This window comes from Peromyscus leucopus, chromosome 15, assembly GCF_004664715.2.
Source record: "Peromyscus leucopus breed LL Stock chromosome 15, UCI_PerLeu_2.1, whole genome shotgun sequence".
Taxonomy (NCBI): domain Eukaryota; kingdom Metazoa; phylum Chordata; class Mammalia; order Rodentia; family Cricetidae; genus Peromyscus; species Peromyscus leucopus.
Window position 1 is genome coordinate 71,606,180 of NC_051076.1, and position 24,230 is coordinate 71,630,409.

Sequence of the window (24,230 nt, forward strand, 5' to 3'; positions counted from 1 at the left end):
TTCATTTGGCTATTTGTCCCTGTGCTTTTTCCAACCTTGGTCTCAACAATTCTCACTCATACAAACCCTCCTCTTTCTCACCAATTGGACTACTGGAGCTCCATCTGGGGCCTGGCTGTGGATCTCTGCATCCCGTTTGTTCCCTCAGTCATTGGATGAGGTTTCTAGAATGACAATTAGGGTGTTTGGCCATCCTATCACCAGAGTAGGTAAGTTCTGACTGTCTCTTGACCATTGCCAGTAGTCTATTGTGGAGGTATCTTTGTGGATTTCTGTGGGCCTTTCTAGCACTTTGCTTCTTCCTATTCTCATGTGGTCTTCATTTATCATGGTCTCTTATTCCTTGTTCTCCCTCTCTGTTCTTGATCCACCTGGGATTTCCCGCTCCCCTAAGCTCTCTTTTGCTCAACCCTTGCCCTTCATTACCCCCAATCACGTCCAGGTTGTTCATGTAGATCTCATCCATTTCTCTGTCATTGGGCAATTCCTGTGTCTTTCTTGGGGTCCTGTTTTCTAGGTAGCCTCCCTGGAGTTGTGAGCAGCAGTCTAGTCATCTTTGTTTTACATCTAGTATCCTCCTATGAGTGAGTACATACCATGTTTGTCTTTCTGAATCTGGGTTACCTCACTCAGGATGATTTTTTTTCTAGATCTATCCATTTACCTGCAAACCTCATGATGTATACATACCACATTTTATTTATCCATTCTTCAGCTGAAGGGCATCTAGGTTGTTTCCAGGTTCTGGCTATTACAAACAATGCTGATATGAACATAGCTGAGCAAGTGCCCTTGTGGTATGATTGAGCATTCTTTGGGTATATGCCCAAGAGTGATATAGCTGGATCTTGGGGGAGATTGATTCCCAATTTTCTAAGAAAGCACCATCATTAATCTGTACACCTATGAACATATAATTTTTGACAAAGAAGCCAAAACTGTACAATGGAAAAAAGAGAGCATCTTTAACAATTGGTGCTGGCATAACTGGATATCAATGTGTAGAAGGCTGTAAATAGATCCATATCTGTCACTGTGCACAAAACTTAAGTCCACGTGGATCAAAGACCTCAACATAAATCCAACTACTCTGAACCTGATAGAAGAGAAAGTAGGAAGTAGTCTTGAATGCATTGGCATAGGAGATCACTTCCTAAATATAACACCAGTAGCACAGACAATGAGAGAAACAATCAATCAATGGGACCTCTTGAAATTGAGAAGCTTTTGTAGAGCAAAGGATACGGTCAACAAGGCAAAGCGACAGCCTACAGAATGGGAAGAGGTCTTCATCAACCCCACATCTGACAGAGGACTGATATCCAGAATATATAAAGAACTCAAGAAGTTATACATCAAAATGCCCAACAGTCCAATTAAGAAATGGGCTATAGAACTTAACAGAATTCTCAATAGAGGAAGTTCAAATAGCTGAAAGACATTTAAGGAATTGCTCAACATCACTAATCATCAGGGAAATGCAAATCAAAGGAACTCTGAGATACCACCTTATGCCTGTCAGAATGGCAAAGATCAAAAACACTGAAGACAGCTTATGCTGGAGAGGATGTGGAACTAGGGAACTCTCCTCCACTGCTGGTGGGAATGCAAGCTTGTACAACCACTTTGGCTATCTTAATCTTTAAACTTTATACTTTCCTTTCACTCTGCAAACATCCAGTCACTTACCAGGGGACAAATGTGCTTGACTACTGAGAGTAGTCACTGAAAAGGCAAATCCTTATTAAATCATCATTGGAGCATAAAAGCAAAGCAATAATAATAATAATAATTATTATTATTATTATAATAGTAATAATAATAATGCTTTAAGTCCTTAAAACAGCAAAAGAGTTTCGAGTTTGCTTTTTCTTCAAAATCTACTTCTGAGTTTACTTACCTCAGCAGGAAGCCTGTTAGCTCTAGGAAAAGCTCAGCCCACCTTTCACTCTTAAAAGCAATTTAGGGTTGTAGGTAATTGAGCTTCATGTTTGCAGCTTTATTGTTTAAGAGACTCAGGCAATTTCAACTTTCCTTTACAGCTCTCAGACTTGAATCATCTGCAAGCAAAATGTCTTCCCTTCGTTACCAAAGTTCTTGTAAAGCCAGAATGTTTTTCCTTCTATTAAAAATAGATATTTTTTTTCACAAATACTGTATTCTGATCATAGTTTCCCCTCTATTACCTTCTCCCAATACTTCCACACCTCCTCTCCTATATGGATCCATTCCCTTTCTGTCTCTTCCTAGAAAACAGGATTATACTGGATGATAATAAAATGTAGCAAAATAAAATATAATAAGATAAAGCAAATACTATGACATCAGAGTTGGGTAAGACAAACAGAAGGAAAAGAGCCCAAAGAAAAGGCAGAAGAATCCTAGACACACACATTTGTACACACAGGAATCCCATAAAAACACTAAACTAGAAGCCATAATATGTGCATAGAAGACATGGTGTAGATCTGTGCAGGCCCTGTGTACGTCGATTCAATCTCTTTATTGTTCATATGTTCATATGAGCTTTTTCATGTTGATTTAAAGGGCTTTTTTTTGGTGTCCTCCATCCTCCCTGGCTCAAACATTCTCTCTGCCAATTCTTCTATGGAGTATCCTGAGCTCTGAGTATAGGAATTTGATAAAGACATCCCATTTAGGGCTGAGTGTTCCAAGGTCTCTTACTCTGCATAATGTCTATAAAGCCAGAATATTTTCAAGGTGAAAATATTTTTTTTTCATTATTGTATATGAACTGACCAGGAAGCCTCTGGAAAGATGGTGGCTGAGGCTAGCTTGATGCTATAACAGCAAGTGACAGGGTTGCTAAATTATCTGATAGGGCCTGGGACAAGGTGGGCCCAGCCATTAGTGCCCATCAAAGATATGTGAGAAGGAGAAAATTTACCATAGTAAGCAGAAGTATGGACCAAGCAAGCTCCATATCAATTAAAGAAGACAGAGACTTATCTAATATTTGGACATTTAATCTGGATTCCTCCATGTTAAAACATTGATGGTTTTGTCCGATCTGTGATCCTAGAGCCATATCAGTCTTCAGCCATCAGGCAAGAGAAGTTAAGAAAGATTTTCTTATGAGGAACTTGGAGGGAATTACCTACCACAGTGAGGCAAAGAGGAGCAGGTGACCCTCCAGTGTCCTGCATATCCATAGCTTGAATGGGGTCCAGTGAAGACATGGGTGGTGCATTTCTTTGCCCAGTGACCAGTATTGCTATGCCTGAAGCAAGTTCCATGTGGAATCTATTGACACCTCACAAGGTTTTTGAGGAATGCTTAGTTTAGGCTTTTGTTTATCAATTAGCCCTCTTTCTGTTTGCTCAATTCAAGTCTAGCCTGAGCTGCGTCTAGAATGACATTTAGGACATTGTTAGTGGCACTACCATTTTGGGGGCCCACTTTGCAACTAACAGTTGCCTTCTGCCCATTCCAGAGAACTTAGTTTGAGTCTAAATTTAAAAGCAATGGACTAACTTCTTGAACTAAGAAAATGTTAAAACAGCATAGCTTTTGTATTGGTGATTTCTCTTATGCAGATCTACAGTGAAAACAGCCAGAGGGGCAGAAAGAAATACAAAATGTACAATTTGGAGACCAAAAGAGTTGGAAGCTCACTGTTGCAGACAAGGTTTGTGCCGAAGGTGAGACTGACTGTCAGGGAGATTAGAACAGTTAAGAAAAGACCTCTTGCTCTGCACTAGAACAATGGGATGGATGCCCCCAGAGCAAGACGCCACCCAACTTAGCATCCAAATAGTGAAAGAAAGCCTAAGGAGATATTTGCTGTTGGCAACTGAACACAAAATGTGCTGCTAATATGATTCAAGAGGTGAGTGTCTGTTCTAGGCTGGGAGCAGAACTTGGCAGTGTTATCTGTGTGGCTTTAGAGGCATGAGGAATACAAGAATGGAGAGATCTGTGGTGGCATAGAACAGCTGAGGCCAGGTAGCATGTGTCAGGGAACTTGCTCATGAAGGCCCTCAGAGGGCAAAAGACTGTGAGAGGTCATTGGGGATGATATGAAAATTAAACCTCCGTAGCAGTAGAGAACTCAAGATATGGGAAATTTCAGGGACACTAGACGCCGGCCAAGGGGAGCTACATACCGGCAATGGAACCAGGCCAAGAGAGAGATGTAAGCTGAAGACAGCAAAGCTGGAAGGACAGAGAATTTAGTCCTTTAAAACTCGATTCCCACATATCAGAAACAGCGATATAGTGTTTGACATTTACCCTGCTGGGGTTAAGTTTTGCTTTGGGCCAATATCTCCTTACTATGTCTTTCTCTCTCCATTTTGGAATGGTAATATTTTCTGTATTTCTACTGTATGCTTGAAGTATGCAATTATCTAATTATCTTTTTGTTTCACAAGGGGTTACAATTAAGAGATAGCTTTGAATTTCTGAAAACAAAAGTATGGACCTTGGAATTTTAAACAGTCTTGAGACTGAATAACTGAAGATTTTTGAAGTTGGCCTATGTACATTTTGTACTATGATATGCCGATGAACTTATGAGGGCCAAGGAATGGAATGTAGTGGTTTGATTGAAAACTATCTCTAGAAGCTCCTATATGTGAGCATTTGGTCCCTGGTTATTAGTACCATTTGGGAAAGTTTTAAAGTAGAGCCTTGCTGGAAGAAGTATGTCACATGAAGGTGACCTTTGAGAACTTATAGCCTCATCTCACTTCTAGTTTTCTCTGTCTGTTTTGTGTTTTCAATTTAAGATGTGATCTCTCAGCTTTCTGCTCCTGCCACTGTGGCTGCCCCTTGCTACATTACTCCATCACCATGATGCACTCTTCTGAAAACATAAGCTGAAATAAATTATCTCTTCCTTAATTTGTCTTTGGTCAGGGTATTTTATCATAGCAATAAAAAGGTAACTAATATACTGCATTTTGCTAAGCCTGAATTCAGATGCTGTTCTTGTTATGAAGCCTAACATAGATGTCTTCTCTAAAACCACTTAGACCTACAATGAGAAAATAGACAAATATTTCCACAGTTCTTATGATCAGTCTCATGTGCAATATTGTAGACATGAATAGTAATCAAACTAATTAACAAGTCCCAAAACAAACAGATCATGAACAACTGAATCTTTCTTAATGTTGAATTTGAGGGGGTTGTGGCATATTCTAGGAGACTTGCCAGGAAGTCAGGGCTTGTAGTAAGATATTGGTAGGGCTGGTACAATAGTGACTTAACATTTGGCATGGAAATGTTCCCCAAAGAGAAAGTTCAATATGATCTTCCACAGTATACTTACTTAAATGCCAGTCCTGCAGAAAACAAAGGCCTATTCCTCTATGTTGTGGAGTTTGGCATCACACGATTTGTCATAAGTATTACAGACAAGGAAGGCTGACATGATAACTTAGTGGATAAACTGTTTATCATGCATTTCAATCCAAAAGGTGCGGTAGGTCATGCTCACAGTCCCAGACACTGTTGAGGTATAGACAGGCTGATCCTTGAGGCTTTATGACCTGCAAGTTGCAGGAAAATGAGAGACCCTGTCTCAAAAACAAGATGAACAGATCTTGAGAAATAACTCATACTTTTGGTGATTAAATACAGTTAGTCTGGAGCACATGTACTTGAGGGTTAGAGAGAAGACACCACATCTTCAAGAAACTCTTGCACCTAGTGTGAATTTCAAATTATAGAGAATGATTAAATAAGATTTCCATAAGAAATTACACTCAAATTTTCTCATCAAGGGTCTATGAAGTCTCACTCCTTGCTGAGGAGCTATTGGTGATTGATGGCTGCTTGTGAAAAGAGTCAGTTTTCTTCAGGGATGTAGCTCCTGGAAGGCTGCCCATGTTCCAGTGGATGGCCCATGCACATACTGGTGTCACTAAGTGGACTCAGGAGTTTTCCAAAGAAAACATGTTGTTGGGAGGAAGTGGTGTGTGAATTGGATATCAGGTACTTTCTTGTTGCTGTGGTAAACTACTATGAACTCAGTAACTTAGAAGAGTTAAATTTGCCTTACAGTTTCAAAGTTGTACGAGTCCATCATGTCAGAGAGGCACAGCAGCAAGTGGTAGGCATGGTGGCCTGTGCAAGAAGCTGAAATATCACATGGCCAAGCCCACGAGCAAATCCAGGAGTGCAAATAGGAAGTAGGGGAGATATAGATTTTCAAATTCTACCATCAGTGGTGTATTTCCTGCAGCAGGATCATACTTCCTAAGCCTCTGCAAACAGTACCACTAACTGGGGAACAAATATCCTAATGCCTGAGCTTATAAAGAACATCTCACATTCAAATCCTCACAGGTTCACAGGTGCTATGAACACAGCACCTGGAGAGGAGGAAAGTGGGGTAGATTTTATATATATATATATATATATATATATATATATATATATATATATATATATAATGAAATTCTCAAATAACAAAAATGGAACCTCTTAAAAATCCTAGCTGGGCAATGATACTGCACACTTTTAATCTCAGCACTCAAGAGGCAGACACAGGTAGATCTCTGTCAGTTAGAGGCCAGTCTATTCTACAAAGCACATTCCAGGATAGCCAGGGCTACACAAAGAACCCCTGCCTTGAAAAACCAAACACCAAAACAAAACAGAAATCTTGCTCTTAAGACTAAATTGAGAATAATGGGGGGAAAGGGGCAGGTTTAAACTGAGGAAGAGGTCCACTGTAGGGGAGAGTATATTCAGCAGTCTAGAGGCATAGAACATGCATCTACCATTTGCAGAATTATCAGTCCAATTCCTATACCACAAGAAAAAGAAAGAGTCAAGAAAGCTGAGAGCAATATTCATTTTGGAATTTGGCCAGATGAATGAATATAATTTAAGAGAAATGATAAACAGTATTTAAATAAATTTATGTTTATATGTTTAAAAAATATCTTTTCCATCATTAAGATGAAATTTTAGATTGTTTCTGTGACAGTTTATTCTTTTATATACTTTCATAGTTGTGCCTATTTTTTACTTCATAGCCAATAACACAGCATTAGGAATGACATATGAAGGGACTATAAAGTGGGTAATTGGAGAAGAATACTTGCCACACAAGACATAATTTCAAAAGCTCGATACCTGGAATATACATTTAAAATAAACAAACCGACAAGACACAGTGGTGGACATTTCTAAATCTAAAACTCCTACAGCAAAGTGGAAGGTGTAGACAGGAAGGGAAATTGCCATGAAGCTCAAATGCAAGCTAACTCAGAGTACATCTGGTGATTTGGTAGAAACAAAAAGAGACTGCCTCAAAAGAAAGTGACGGAAAAGAACTGACTCCTGAATGCTATACTTTGATCTTCATATGTGTGCTGTGGCCACACCAGTCTCTCGCAATCATGTACATGCATACTCATATAACCACACACACACACACACACACACACACACACACACACACACACACACACACAAACTGTCACTCATCTGTACCATACATACACAGAGATATTCAGAATGCAATATGAAATATGGATGTATTATTTGAGCTTTTAGGATGGCATGCTACCACAGCCTGGGTGAATGGACAGAATCATAGTGATAATTTTGTTAAATGAGGTTACAGGCTCCTGTTTGCACTTGTTGTAGGTCCATTGTCTTTCTTCAGATTTTCTATAGAAGCATGTAGCTGGTAAAGAGCAAGATTCTCAGTAGGCATACCCATGAGTTGGTTAACCTGTGTGTTACTGTTATGGGAAGATGGCCCAAGCGGCAAATAGGAATTTGAATACTCAACAAAATAAAAAGGAAGAATGTGGTGAAAGACTTTTTCAAGTAGTTTTTTTTATACTTACTGCTGAACAAATTTTGAAATACAGTATGTATTTATTTGGGCTAGGAGTTAGAGATAGTATTGGACAAGGACAGAGCAGATTGAAAAATATATATTGGATTTGATCTTTTAGATTGGATATAGAATGTGGTTATGGGGTTAAGGTAGTCTAACAATGGTTAGTTCATGATTAAGAGCCAGGAATCTGATAGTTGCTCAGACTATGAGGCTGGAGGCCTGGAAATATGTTGTTCTTCATTCCACATTGGAATGATAAAGAAATTGGTTCTAGTATCAGTCAAGGAGTTGCCACAGCAACTGGATAGATTAACTTGCCAGAGAGAATAAGGGCAAGAAGGCAAAAATAAAAATTTCCTTCCTCCATGTCCTTTTATCTGGGCTGCCACCAAATGTGCCATCCAGATTTAGGGTGGGTCTTCCTGCTTTAAGTAATCTGATGAAGAAAATCCCCCAGAGGAATGTCTGGCATCCTGTGCTTTAATTTTTATGTCAGATCCAGTTATTTTAAAACATGGGTTAGCCATCACACAGGGATAGATTGCTAGATTTACAGTGAAGCTTAAGAATGGTGACCTTATCTTTTTTATTCTTAGTTTCATATTTCCAAAATGAATAAGTGAATATTCACCCATTTCATTGTTAGGAAGATGAATGAGGCAACTGTTTGTAGAGATGAATCATTTTTGTTTGTGGTGTTTCAAAGATTCTTAGTGTTGGGCTTGAGAAATAGCTCAGTCAGTAAAGTACTTACTATGGCAGCACAAGGACCTGCGTTCAATAACCAAAACTCTCATTAAAAACTTGGTGTTACATTTGCAATCCAGCTCTGGGGAGAGAGATAGGTAGATCCCATGGGCTTGCCGATCAGCCAGTCTAGGAAAACTGAAAAGTTCTATGCTGTGATACTGTATATGTGTGTGTGTGTGTGTGTGTGTGTGTGTGTGTGTGTGTGTGTGTGTGTGTGGAGAGAGAGAGAGAGAGAGAGAGAGAGAGAGAGAGAGAGAGAGAGAGAGAGAGAGAGAGAGAGAGGTTGTTGAGATGGAGCACTTGCAGTTCTTAGAGGCCACACCTTTCTTGCTCAGCTTTCCTCCAGGAATGCCTAGTTAATTCTTCCTACCTCTTGTTGGGATATTTGTGTATGTGAGCTTCCTAGACATTCACCAGTCTCAACTAACTAAATTTACATAGTTATTACCTCCTCATACTTGAAAAAATTAAATGTAGGCATGGGAAGTGAGATGCGAGTTGAATCTAGATTTTTCTAATTGAAGCTCTTAACAGCAGGCCTCTCTATCATAGAATCAGATCTGAACTGAAAAATACAAACTTTCTTAACTTCTAAGAAAGTACCACTGATACATCAGAAATAAGGAAGTTCATCTGGGTCACTAGAACATACAGTGTGAAGATTAAAAATGAAAATAACTAATAATTCTTCTCAGATAGTATTGAAATTTGTAAGTTGATTGGTAGAAATACAACAGAAAATGTAAACAAGTTTATACACTACCTTAAGGAAATATAATGAACACACATCAATATTCATTGTCTTATATACATACCTCTGAACCTCACATTTACACACACTCACACACATAGACTTTAAAGCTTTTAAAAATTTGCATTGCTAACTTATGTAACTATAATTATGCCTAAATTTTCATAACTATCTATAGCTCTAACTAAAAATTTATATACTAACTTACATAGTAACCTCACTATAATTAGCTAGGTTATACTCTAATTATATACTCCAAATCTTATATAATTATGTGTTCAATTTTAGCATTATTATAACTTATCTTTTGTGTTACTGTTATAAATTACCCTTACAAAAGCAACTTGTGGGAGAAAGGGGCTATGTGACTTACAATTACAGTTTATAGTGCATTACTAAGGGAAAGAGTCCCAGCACATGCACAGTTTTGAGCAGAGAACAACAAATTAATGAATTCACATTGTGCTCAGCTGATTTTTCTCTACTCTTACACAATATATAATGCCCTGCCCAGGCAATGGTACTCCCCATAGAGGTTGTCTCCACCACAATTAATATCAGCAAGCTAGTCCCCCCACAGACCTCCCCACAGTCAAAACTCATCTAGACAATTCCTCATTGAGACTCCCTTCCTATGTGTGTCTAGATTGTGTCAAGTAGACAATCGAAATTACTCAACTCAAACATTTATCAAAATTCTAAACATCATAACATATTAGTATATATAACTTAGTTATACTACTATAATTATGTAGTCGTAATCCTTAAATTTAAATGAACATCTCAATGCATAATCCATACTACTATCTACTCATTTATCTCAGACTATTATAATAACAAAGAAATATTCTAATCTAGTCAACACTAAAATTGGGAAGTTAGCTGCCAAGCCTAGGTGTTCCTCAGTTTTCTTCCACTAGAAGACAAAGATCCTCATGCACACGTGGCTTTACTGTCATTGAAAAAGTAATAATAATAAAAGATCTGAAGCTGACGATTTCACTTACAGAAGTTTAATCCGTTTGTCCATCTGGCTGGTCCAGATGGAATTTGTTGCTCTCATCTCACCATCTGTGCTAGAAACTCCCTAGTCTTACATGGACTAGTAATGAAATGAAGATATATAAGGAGGTTGAGCAATCACCTTGTGGGTACAACGGCTTTGTGTGGAATCAGTTTTGATTTGTGACCTAATTAAGTTTGTCTCCATCTCCAGTAAATCTGAGTAATGGTTTATCATAAGAGGAACAGAGTGGGATCCTGTGACTTCTGGGAAAATAAGAGGACAGAAAAGAGGCCAGTCTGACTACAGATGTCCCCCCAATCACCCAAAACACAGAAAAATAAACAATAAAAATTATAACATCAGGAAAAAAATGCTTCCCCATGTGTTCATTTTTGTGTGTGTATACTTGCATGTGTACTGCATGCATATGCATGCACATGGAGGCCAGAGGACTACCTTGGAACCATTCCTCGAATGCCGGAAACCTAGATTTTTGAAACATGGTCTCCTCCATCCTGGAATTCACCAAGTAGGCTTGGTGGTGGTGGGGTGGGCTAATAAGCACCAAAGATCCTCTTGTCTCCATCTCCCCAGTACAGAGTTTAAAAATGTATACTGCTATCTTGACTTGTCATTTGTGTGTTGGGGCTCAGACACAGGTCCTCATGCAATAGCAAACACTTTACTGATTGAGCTGTCTTCCCATTCCAACAACTGTCATGAGCTCCAGAGCTAAGTTGCCCTTCCACATCACTGACACAATCATTGTAGGTAGATGGGTGGATATACTAATTGCTTTGTTTTTGGCAAAAAGGACCAGAAAATTAGCTGTCACCGGGAATTCTGCTTGTACAGTTCACCCAATTCGAATGCTGGTCTTTCCAGTAAGGCCTATGAAGTTTTACATGTCCCCAATAACCAAAGATCCCTTTTTGTGGAGGAACATTAAGAACATGTCTATTTCTATTATCTCATGTCAGCAATTTGACTACTAACCCCCACTGCTTCACATCTCGTTGTGATAGCTTTCACAAGGCAAATTATTACCAGCTACTTTTTAAAAATTTGTGTGGCATGGGGCTGTGTACCACAGCATGTGTGTGGAGGCTAAAATACAAATAAAAGTATGTCATTTCCTTTGACAGTATATCATATGGCGTGCAGGGCACATGCTTCCACCTGCTTAGCCATCTTGCCAAACATTTAAACACTTTTGTGAAGAAAGAAAGATCATCTGCCTGAGATTGTCTTTAGATCTATTACACATTTCATTAGGGCTAGTTTGATGGGCCTGTGCCAATAACAATGCATCTGAAAACTAAGCACAGTCAGCAAAAGCATAAAGACATATCCACAGTGTAAGTCAGAACGTGAGTAGCTCTTTCTGTAATTATACAACCGGCATATTAAAAGGTATAAATCCAAATCTGTCTTTTTTTTTAACAAACTTCTCTCATTCTAAGTGAGACTACCTTATATAATATCTTCAGTGAGCTTAAATTTTAATGACTTCTGGTAGTTAGGAACTGTTTGAACAGCTTAGAACTCAATGGCAAAACAAAGTCTTAAAGTGGAGACTCCTTAATGCAGAGACTGCATGGTGAGACCTTCTGACACAGTCCATCAGCCTGGTTCCTCAGCCCCTGGCTTCATCTGAAAAAGGACAACATTTCTGAAGATAGCCATGATGTTATGAAGTGAAAATGTGTTTGCTTGTTGTCTTAATTTTTTTGGTTGCGGTATTAAAAGCAAACTGAAAGGAGAAAGTGTTTGTTTAAGCTCACCGATCAAGGTTACAGTCCCTCATTTCAGCAGAAATCACAGCAGCAGGAGCTCAGACGGGAGCAACGGATGGCTATCTGTTACTGCTCAGTCCCCTCCATATGTACACAGTTCAGGATCCTCTTCAGGGAATGAAACCACCAATCATAGGCAGGTCTTCCCATATCAATTGATGTATCAAAGATAATCTCCCAGACACATGCTTAGATAGATGTTCATCTCCGGAGTGATTTTAACATTTGTAAAGTGGACCATTAGCAGTCACTAATTAGCATTAGTTACTATATTGAAACCCTGGTCCTGGTGTCAACTTGGCTCGACCGTGGAATGTGAAGATAGTGTATAAGTTACTATTTCTTAGTATATCAATGAAGGTGTATCAGGAACAATGTAAATCTAGACTCTGTAGATGAAGTTTTCCTGTGCTCGCCCGGCACCAAGGTCCCACAGCCACTTATAAAATTCTTGTGTCCTGCCTGGTCCTGCAACCATTCAGACCCAAGTAAACACACAGAGGCTTATATTAATCAAAACTGCTCAGCATTGGCTCAGGCTTACTATTTACTAGCCCTTATACTTAAACTCAGCCCATTTCTGTTAATCTATATGTCACCACATGTTCCATGGCTTTATCAGTGTGCCATTACATGCTGCTCCTTGGATGGTGGGCTGGTATCTCTTGACTCAGCCTTCCACTTCCCAGAATTCTTCTTGTCTGCTTATCCCTCCTATACTTCCTGCCTGGCTACTGGCCAATCAGCTTTTTATTTATCAACCAATCAGAGCAACAATTTCACAGAATACAGAACATCTGACAGCAATACTCTAAGAAAATCTAAGATCTGCTCTTACCACGTGAAAGACATTAATTCCTTGAAGAAATATAGAAAAAAACCACCAATGGCAAAAAAAATGAAGGAAAAGAAATTCTCCATCCTCTTTAACTGTGAAAATTACTTCCTGCTAGAACTCCTGGTTCCTGAAACTTTGGAATTCAGAGTGGTGCTTACCATATTTATTGTCATGCCTTTGGGCTTAAACTGAATTACACTGAGGCCATCATCCATTCATTCTTCAGCTTGCAGACAGAATGTTATGACAACTCTGAGCCTCTATATTCATCATTCGAATCTATGAACTTATGCCCATATGATATCTCTATAACACACACAGACACATATACATATATAAATATACATATATATGGGAAAATGCTGGACCATAGGTGACCACAAACTTTATGCTATATATTTTTTTTATTCTTTAAGATAATTATTTTCTTTCTAGGGACTAATACATATATTAAAGAAAATCATACAATATATATTCTCCCTCTCATTCTTTCTCTCTCTCACACACATACATACATACATACATACATATATACATACATACATATGCATACATACATCTACATACAGATCTATGTATTCTATGTATTTATATTTATATGTATTACATTCTATATAAACATATATATATTCAATAGGATATTCATGTATGTACATATACATTGAAAACTGAGGGTTTTGGAAGTATAACCTTTGAAAGATAATTATTCTGATGCTGAAAACTTCATCACTGTGATTAATGTCCTTATAAGTGCAGACATAATAGAACTAATTGAGATAATTGCTCTTTCCCTCAGCTAAGTGAGAGCCAGGAAGCACTGCTCTGTGAACCATGTAGGAAGCTTTGTCTAGAATGGGATCTAGAGATACTGTGACCTTAGATTCTTTTTCTTTCAGAACTCTCAGGTGTAAATTCTGTGTATGTATGAATGTGTATGTGTATGTGCTTGACATATGTTTGTGGAGTATATACACACATGAAGTATGGTGGCTTGAGTAACTTGCTCTACAACTTTCTGCTCTATTCCACTGAAACAGCTTTTCTTACTGAGGCTGACAGTCAGCAAGCCCAAGGCATCTTTCTGTCTCTAACTTTTTACCAAAGAGGTTACAGTCATACCTGGCTTTTCGTGTGGGTGGATGGGTGCTACAGATTTGAACTAAGATCATCATGCATGTACAGTAACAGCTGTTACACACTGAGGCATCTTCTCACCTTCAGGAAACAAATGTTTTCAAATCCCTCTGGCAGTTGCATTTTCAATTTTAACCTGAACTAAGACATGATCAGAGTTGGCTGGGTGCTCACTCCATTTAGTCAAATGTTCATGTCAGCTTTCCCTATGCTCCAATCTGATTTCATGGCTCTGAATAGCTAGGTTTTAAGGGTCCTGCTGTATACCTGAAGAATAAATATCTCTGTTCTCACCACAGGATTAGACTCCAAATGTTAATCAGCAGGAAAACTCTGCATGAGGCAAAGCTTTTCAGACAAGTGCTGATTTCAGATGACAACAAAGTTTAAAATGTTTTCTTGGATTTGGGACGTAAGACAACTATCTTCTTTCCAGGGGCCAAGAAATTTGGTAAGTAAAAACACACGTTGTAGGTAGAACGCAGGAAATTCTTGTAAGCTTCTATGGCAAGATGAAGATGTGGAACGTTTATGCACATGTGTAATCTATGCCATTGCCTTTTACTTTTCAGATTGTTCTGTATTAAATAAATCAGCTTCTTTTGTTTATAAATAAAAGACATAAGGCACATCTTAATATATTTGTGTCTGATTTTGATGAGCAAATACTAAGAGGTATGCTTCGGTATGTGAGAGGTTTTATTTGGTGTTTGGAACTTTTGTCTGGGGACAGACCTACTAAGCATTATTGGAGTAAATGAGAAAGACAAGAAAAACATGGAGTAATGGACCCATGAGAGTCAAAGAGGTGGCTTAGAGGCTGAGGACACTTACTTCCAAGCATGGCTACTAAAGGTTATAGAGGGGTAGAGTTCAAGAGGTACGTTGAGACAGATTACTAGGGAGTAAGGAGTTTATTAGAAAACTTATTAATACAATGGACAGATAGGCAAATGAATGGCAGAGGCTCTAAAGAGAGTTCGGGCCCCAGGCCAGTGGCAGATAGCATGGTTCAGTCTCTGAAGAGAGCAATGGGAGTACATGTAGCAGAGCTGGTTCTGAGAACTCTGAGATCACATTTTCCATTACTTCTGTTATTTTATGTTTGTTGAGATGCATTTTACAACCATAACAGGGGTTTGCCCCCATGACCTTGAGAAATTGTGTTCTGTTGGTATTGAGTAAATAAGTATACAAATGTCAATCATAGCTATTTTACTGACAATACTGTGAGGCTGTTTATCTCCCTACTGATTTCCTGCATGGTTGGTCTGTCAGTACTGGAGTTAGTATTTTGGATTCTAATTGTGAGTTAGCCTGTTTCTCTTGTTAAATCTAACAATTTTTGCCTTGTGAGTTTGACATTCTGATGTGTAGTACATATAACAATATTGAGAAATCTTGCCATCTTGAAGAATCGTTATCTTTATTTTTATGTAGTTCACTAAAGCTAGGTATTTTCCTGAATATTGTTTTATGTATAATATTTTTATCATAATTACCTGTCTTATTTTATTGTGAATTATCGATATTTATTTATTCTGTGTGCATGAGTGTATAAATGCATGTGTCACAACCAAAATGTGCCATGTTAATGTCAGAGGACAACTTTCAAGAGTAGATTCTTTCTTTCCACTGCATAGAACCCAAGGATAGAACTCACATTGTCAAACTTGACAACAATCACTTTTTAAAATTAGTGTTAATATAGTATGTTTCTCATTCTTATGCTTTTTAATTTTACTGTAGGGAAAATAAATTCAAAATATGAAGGTTTAATCTCAACATTTCAAAAAGGGATGATGCTAATTGGTGCTCCTTGGTGTTCAACAGATTCTTAAACTCCATCTGGAATGACTGAAGCTCCCACTGACAAGCCCTCAGCTCCTGGCAGCCGGCTGGAACTTTCAACACTTTATTGTCTTGTATACTTCAGAAAAGTGGAGTGACTTTGGTTTCTGATTTTTGAGTAGTCAGTTTTACTCAGCATGCTTTATTCAAGTCTGTCTCTCCTTTTGACTTACCAATTTTTATATTTAACTACTTAGATTGGAACACGTTGCCTCTTTCCCATTTATAATCAGTGACACAAAGCTCTATATTATGATTGGTGTCATGTAAAAATATGTAGTTAAGACTTGTTTGGGGTTATACTACATCTCTGAATTTGTTAATTAGTTTTTTTTCTAGAAATTGTTTGTAACTATGTGCCTCTTTATTTTATCTTCTTCCTTTTTCTTTCTTTCTTTTTAAGCTGTCACTCCAAATTCCTAGGAAGCCTCATGGTAGTAGGCACTGGTTCTTTTCAGCATGACTGATGTCCTTCTGATTACCTGTCAGAAAGTTCATAGTTAGTGACTGTTAAATGAAAAAGATAGGTAGATAAGAGAAAATGTTTGGGAATAGAATGAGTAATGCAACAAAATCAGAAGGCAGCATCAGCAGTAAGAATGCTTGACAAGAACAAAACCAGACCACAGATGCTACACTGTAATAAGGAGCCTACACATATTTCATTTAATTATACCCAAGTTCTCCATTAAAAAAAAGACATGCTGGAAAGTCTCAAGGTATTTAATGGACTTCCCAAGAGCTCACATGTAATTTTCAGTGGCAGGACCCCACTCTGAGGCTCTGATGTCTTCAAAGCTAGCAGTCTAATTTCAGCAGAGACACCTTTTTCTGGTGTGAAAACGAAGCTCAGAAGGTTTTGATTAACCAGACACCCGTTATTAAGCTCAGGTTTTACTCGGCAAATTAAATGATCAGATTCTGTGTAAAAATCACAGTTAGAAAAAGATTGTTCATTCAGGGCTGCAGTACAGCTCAGTCAAGTGCTACCAGTTTGCCATGCAAGCATCTAGACCTGGACTTCATCACTGGGGAACCTGGGCATAGCTTAGCACACCTCAGCTTTGGGGTTGATGACGGAGACAAGCAGAGCCTTGTGTCTCCTTGGCTGGCCAGCTTAGTCAAATAAATGAGATTCAGAGTCACTGACATCCTGTCTCAAAAGACAAGGTGAAGAATGATTGAGAAAAACATCTAACATTAACCTTCAGACTGTACAAATACACTGGGAATGTGCACTTGCACACATTCTCACACAAGCATGTCTATACATCATAAACATAACCACATGCATTATTAATCCAAAGATTTATTGTAAAGATGTCTTCTACTTCCAAGTTAATAGTAATGATGCTTTTCTGTCTTTTTGTTTCTTGAGAGGTTTGTTTTATTTGTCATTGAAATCGTGATTCATCCAACAAGTATGATATAGTCCCCTAAAATATATTATATACACAAAATTCATAGTTCCAATGCTGGGTTTATGTATGGAAACTATTTGTTCGCATGAACATGTGAGTAAAATATTTATTTCTGGAAGGGAAGAACACCAGAAAGGAAGAAGACATACAGCAGGAATGAAAGGTGCCTCTCATGAGAAGATTTGTTCACATCAGCATAAATACTGTCAGAAGCAGAATAAACCTGGTGTATAAATAAGTAAAAGGAGAAATCTCCTGTCTATCAACAGCTCTTTGACTTTCACTGGGAAAACATCTGGAAGTGAAGAAGTTAGGAAGAGAGAAAAAAATGGAAATTTTAATGTTATGTTTGTATCTAAAATGGTAGGGGAAAGAACTCAATCTTAAAATACAAATTTTGAGCACAATTCAATCATTGTTAATACTGCTCTTCTAGGTACAATGGGGAGTTTGCTGACTCTCACAAGTTTATCCACAATTTCCAGGCATGCATATAAAAACATACAGAAATACATATATATTCACAAATAAAAAACGTTATAAAATACTTGTTTAAAGGACACAATATCCAATTTATTTACCATAATTTGGTTAAATTGGATGCAATAACTTAACTGAAACATTTAGTGATCTCTTCAGGGTCTCAAACTGCAACACTACTAATTTCTTTATAAATATCATGGTACCAATAGTCCCCCATTACCTGTGATCTTACTTTTCTTAGTTTCATTTAGTTATATTCCTGTACATTTCAAAACTCTGATTCCAGCTATCAAGTGTAAGGGAGGGAGGCCCTCTTGGAGTTGGTATAGGACACCCCCCCCCAAATTCTCAGCACAAAGAGGAGGGCAGGTTGCAAAGGAAGACAGCCAGCAGCAGTGGCAGCAGCAACAACAGCAGTATTAAAGCAAGCAGTAAGTGTTTTTGTTTGTTTGTTTTTTGTTTGTTTATTCCAGGAGTGGGTTGATAAGGAGAAAAGGGGAGTCTGTGAGTTTGTAAATCCTAATTAGATATGTTAACCAAATAATGAATTTTGATTGACAGACTTAGTGTTATGTCTCGGGAATGAGTAAGTGGCCAAACAAGAGAGTGGACTTTTGGGGCTCTCTTTAGGAATGTACTCTAACAGTTTTGACAAGGGAGTGGAAAGGGAGAAAAGGGCAAAACCTGTTGGCTCCACATTTGCCATGATTGGGCTTATGACTGCCACTCTTGGGCCTGCTAGAACACTTCATAAACAATTTCTGAGTTTTAAATTACACATATTCCTGAGTACCATAAAATAGCAGGTCCTATTGGTCTATATAGTCTAAGAGATGATTCACCCATTTGGCAGTATTTATTTAGTGTATACACTACCCACTTGCTAGTGACTTAGGAGCTTCCTATACTATCTAATGAATTGTGACAGTAGGACAGTGTGTGTGTTCAGAAGTGGTGGCACTGGCAAATCAGATATGTTAAAAGTGTTTCTTATGTTTGATGACTGGGAAGAGAACAAGAGGGTAATGGGATGGATAGGAATAATGTACAATTACACATGAATGAAATGTTCTAATGAAACCCATTATATATAGCTAATATATACCAATAAACTGGAAAAAACAACTGATGAAATGCATGGTATTCGATATGCCCAGCCTTTGGACAACAGGGTAAACACAGTCTTGCAGCTCCAATGCTCAGGTGTGGGAAGCAACCTCGATCTGTTGCCTAGACAGCCATTCTGTTCGTTGGTGAGAAAACACGTTATTAACTGCATGCAGTCCTGAGCTGATTATAACGAGGAGACTGACTAAAATCAGGCTAAAAGTTTGGAGTGCTAAGTGGAGGGATATCTTTTCATTTCATCTACCTCCCCTGGCACATTCACAGTTCCTCGCTGTAAGCAAACTCTTTCAATTATCTAAAGTCTTGAATAAATGTGAAATTGAAATTAGCAACTGCATGTAGATTCCATGAGCACTTCAAAGTATGTCAGCTTGACTTTAATTATTTGTTGGTGAATTCTTAGGTTTAATTTTTTGCTATGTAAATTTTATACACATGAACAACGTACCTTGATCATACTTACTACTCACTACTCCCCTCCAAACCCTGCAAGACCGTCCCATCTCTCACTCCCAACCACATGTTTTCCTTTCTTAACATTATTTTTTATTGACCTTCTAATTACAATTAGTGTCTCCCATATATGCATGAATATGGGGTTATATTATGATGTATGGAGAACCTATCATGTTTATTTCCTATTTTTCCAGACTACTTCCTAAGTGCTGGGTGAACACTTGACCTATTCAAATCAATATGGAAGCCTGGGGATTTTATATAAGCTCATGGAATTAAGTACCATTCCACAAATCTGTCTCATGTTGAAATGCCTTATTATTATTATATTAAGTATGACAATATAAAAAACTAGAGAGAAATCAGTATGTACTGAAGCTATTCCTTCTGCCAAGCACTTATCAGAAAAAAATCACACTTAGATAAGATTAATATCTTTGATGTGATTTATTTAGGTCTAACCATTCATGTGCCAACTAAATCATCTCACTAATAAGCTGTTTATTTTATTTTAATTTTCTTTGACAATCTCATACATATATCATGTACTTTGATAATATTCAACCTACATCACCATCTTTTGTTTCCATTCCCACTCCTAGTGAGCCCCTTCCTCTTTCCAAATCACCACATTTCAAAATTTGTTTTGTTTCATTAGTTTGTTTGTTTGTTTTGGTATGTGTGCATGTGTGTGACCCAATGAGGTTAACTACTGCAGCTTGCATGATCATGAATTCCAGGTTATTTACTAGAGCATGGGTAAATCAGCAATGTCTATACCAATGAAGCAATGACACCAGAAACCATGAAATGTCTGCAGTTCTTCAGAGTGGAGTGGGGCTCGGGAGCCCCTCACCTTACATAATGGAATGTTGATGTCCTAGTCTCGTGCAGATTTTATGCAAGTGACCACAGCAGCTGTGAATTCATGATTGTAATATGCTATCCTCTCGTTCCTGGAACATTTGTTTGCTTTTGTAAATTTTATTTTCATTGTTATTTAATGTAATGGTTTAAAAAATAAACTCAAGACAGAATACAATAAGAATTATAACCACAGTCAAACATTATTCCTTGTCCCTAAAGGCTGGTAATTAATATTTTCTGCAAATGGTTACCATGTTCCAAATTAAGTCTCTGAAAAATGTGGGCTTTTGCATAATTAACAGCCTATTGTAAAGGTAAGTTTTATCCTTACATTTAGCATAGTATCACTCAATATCATTCTACAAAACATAATGTTATCTATATGTGTGCAATCACATCATTCTGTATGTCTGTCCCATCTCTCTGTTGGAACCCAGTAGTTGACTGAAATCAGATATGTGACATCTCCAGCTTTAAAACATGGGTCTGGGGAACAGTTAAAAATACTTTCTTGGAGATACTCTACATGCTACATAAGGAGAAACAAACACTAAAGCAACACCAACTCTTTAATCTACATTGATGTCCTTCCTGCAAGGTACAGAAGTGCAATGGTGGCTCAAAGACTGTGGAAGTAACCAAATACTATCTGACTGGTTTGACTTAAGGCCCTCTCCACACGATGGAACCCATACCAGACACTGCTTGTGTAACCCAGATTCTGAGAATACATAGTGCAAGAACCTAGGGTAAAACCAAACACTACTCTTCTAATAACAACAACAATAATAAAGTAGCAATAAAATGACTCCTAATGACATTCTGCAATTCTCTTAGATCAGTGCCTTTATCACCCATTATCAGAGGATCTTCCTCCTATCACCCATTATCAGAGAATCTTCTTCCCTCAGCAGATGGGAACAAATACAGAGTCCCATAGTCAAATATTATGCAGAGAGTGAGAGACCTTGGAACACTCAGCCCTAAATCAGATAGCTCCACTATATCCTTCCCTCAGGTTTTGGGGAACCCCATGGAAATAGATGCAGAATGAATGTAACATCCAGAGGGTATGGAGGACACCAAGAAACAAGGCCCTTTCAATCAACAAAATTAATACACATAAATTCGCAGAGTCTGAGGCAGCATGCACAGGGCCTGCATGGGTCTGCACTAGACGGGGTTCTAGAGCTGAAAGAAGTGGACATATTTTCCATCTCTAACCCAAAAGAAAACTCTAATTGATAACCACTAGCAAATGAAAATTTAATTGCCCCTCATTTGGTCTTACTAGGGAAACAAACTGCTCTTAATTATATGTGACACATCCAACAGTAGGTGGCCAACAGAAAATCAGCTCATTAGCATCTTTAGAGGTTCCCTGTCTCATAATGTAGTGTCAGGGCTTCTATCCTTTCAAATTTTAAAAATTTTGTCTTGCTATTTTTTTATTTCTATTTTATTTTGTTTATACATTTTCCTCTGCTATCAGCCTACATATCTTTGGTGTTTATATTATGATTTTTTTCCCTGAGTGTGTGAGTGGGTCTCTGTTTCTTGTGCCTTCCTTGACTTCTTTTCCTTCCAATTGTTTGTTTTGTCTTCTTTTGAAGTGTTAGTTTTTGTTTCATCATGTTTTATCTTATCATAATCCCTGTTTGTTTTCTAATGAAAGGCAGAAAAAGAGTATATCCAGATGGGAGAGTAGGTGGGGAGGAGCTGGGAGGAACAGTAATTGGGATATGAAAGAAAGAAATCTATTTTCAATAAAAGAAAAACAAACAAACAAAAGTACTTCCTCAGACCAGTGAGATGGCTCTGCAGTTATGGCACTTACCACCAGGGCAGTGTTCAATACAACCTGAGTTTATTCCCAGGAATAAACACGGTAGAGGGAGAGGACCTATTCCTGAAAGGTTTCCTCTGACCCACACCCACAACTAAATAGGTAAGTAAATGAAATATTTTCAGAAATAAAACATTTTCTCTGTGTGTTGACAGTAATTTTTACAGATGGATGTATTGTTAGATGACCCTATCTCTCAGAGTGACAAGACTGGGAATCTAAACATGAGGCCATAGGAGAGAAGCAAAAGAGAATGTGTAGTTGGAGCACAGATGAGTGACAGAAGCTAGGAAATAGTTTCTAACCAAATTTGTAACTATTTATAGTTAAAAAATTAAATGTAAAACTTGATTGTTTGTTTCATTTGATGCCCATGGATTTCTTTACAGATGATGGTGATACTATTAAATGCATGAAACCTGCTTATTTCTTGAAAATAAAAATTAAACATGAAGTTTAGAAACAACTTGTCAGCATAAGGTGATTAAATTATTTCTTATTTTCCATGAAATTGCCAAAAACCTGAATTCTATTTTTCATTTGCTTCTAAAAAATATTTGCATCCTTTGTTAATTACTTACTGTTTTATCATTCTTTCTGGAAATGAAAACTCTGAGGTACAATAAATACAAAGAAAGCATTAACAAATACTTAACAAAGAATCATCTTGTACTCAACACTGAGACCAATAGAAATTTTCCTTTTTCACCCCTGGCTCTTCCATTAGGGCAAATTGAATATCTCTAATCTACATTCCAACCTCACGTGAAGAGAATCTCTCAGCAGCCCCCAGAGGGAAAAATACCCTCAGAGTAGATGGTGGATTTCAACTTGACGCCAACATGACACTCTAGTATCACTGTGTCACAGCTTCTGTCCGGGACACTGACTTCTATTATGAGCCATCCCTGTCTGCTGTTTCCCTGCTAGTCCTTGGAATCTGTCAGTGTTGTTGGAGTTCTCACTTTCCCTCCCTGTATGTCTTCCATGTATCAGTGACAGATTCTCTGAGAATACTCAGGTTTGTGGGATCCTACCCATGGCACTTACTATTGGTTGTCAATTTAATAGCACCAAAAATCCACAAACAGATGAGTCTCTGGGCATGCCTAGAAGAGAGTTTCTAAATTCGGGCATGGAGATGGGACAGTCTACACTAAGTGTGGGCACCATACCTTGTCCTAGAATCCTGGAGTGAATCAAATGAAGGCTGCAGCACTCTGGAAGCTTAGTAATGAAGCTCTCTGTGAGTTCTAGTCCAAACCGATCAATACAGGGAATTTCAGGTCAGCCAGTGGGAATTAGTAAAATCCTGTCTCAAAGAAAACAAAAACAAACAAACAAAAAAACCAATAAAAACAAGGGAAAACAAGGAGAGAAAGCTGTTTGGATACCAGCTTCTATCACTCTCTGCTTCCTGGCTCTGGTGAAATGTGACCAGTTCTTCACACCTCTGAAGCCTGCCTGCCCTGCCGTGATAGATTGTATACTGGAACTATGAACCTAGATAAGCCCTTTCTTTTTTCAGGTATTTTTCTCAGATAGTTTTCACAGAAACAAGTCAAGAACTAACATACTAAGCCTGCACCGACTATTACACCTCCTTTATAAATATTTGGGAAAAGTACACTGAACCTCCCAAGAGATCAACTCAGAATTATTTTTATAATGTCATGGCTTGTCAAGTATGACCCTCCCAAGTAGTTTTCCAGTCAAAATTTTATCTTCTTGCTTAATTATAACTTTCACCTTGATCCCTAATATCCCTCTTAAAACTTGGATTCCTTTGTCTTAATTATTTGGTATAGTTCACAGTGAATGAATGCCATTTACTTTTATATCAAGGTGGCTTTTTAGAGTCTCACTACTACAACTTCCAAGACAAGGTGACAGGATGCAGAAGGAAGCCACCAGATTTGCTCTGGTGCACAGGAGAGCATGACAGACCAGATCTTTTTCAGTAACCCCTCTACCCAGTGGTGTCCCGAGTAAGCTCCAAGGAACCATCACATGTCATCTTCCCTGGACACCTTTGTGAAAATGAAAATTAACAATAACATTCTCTGGGCACTTGA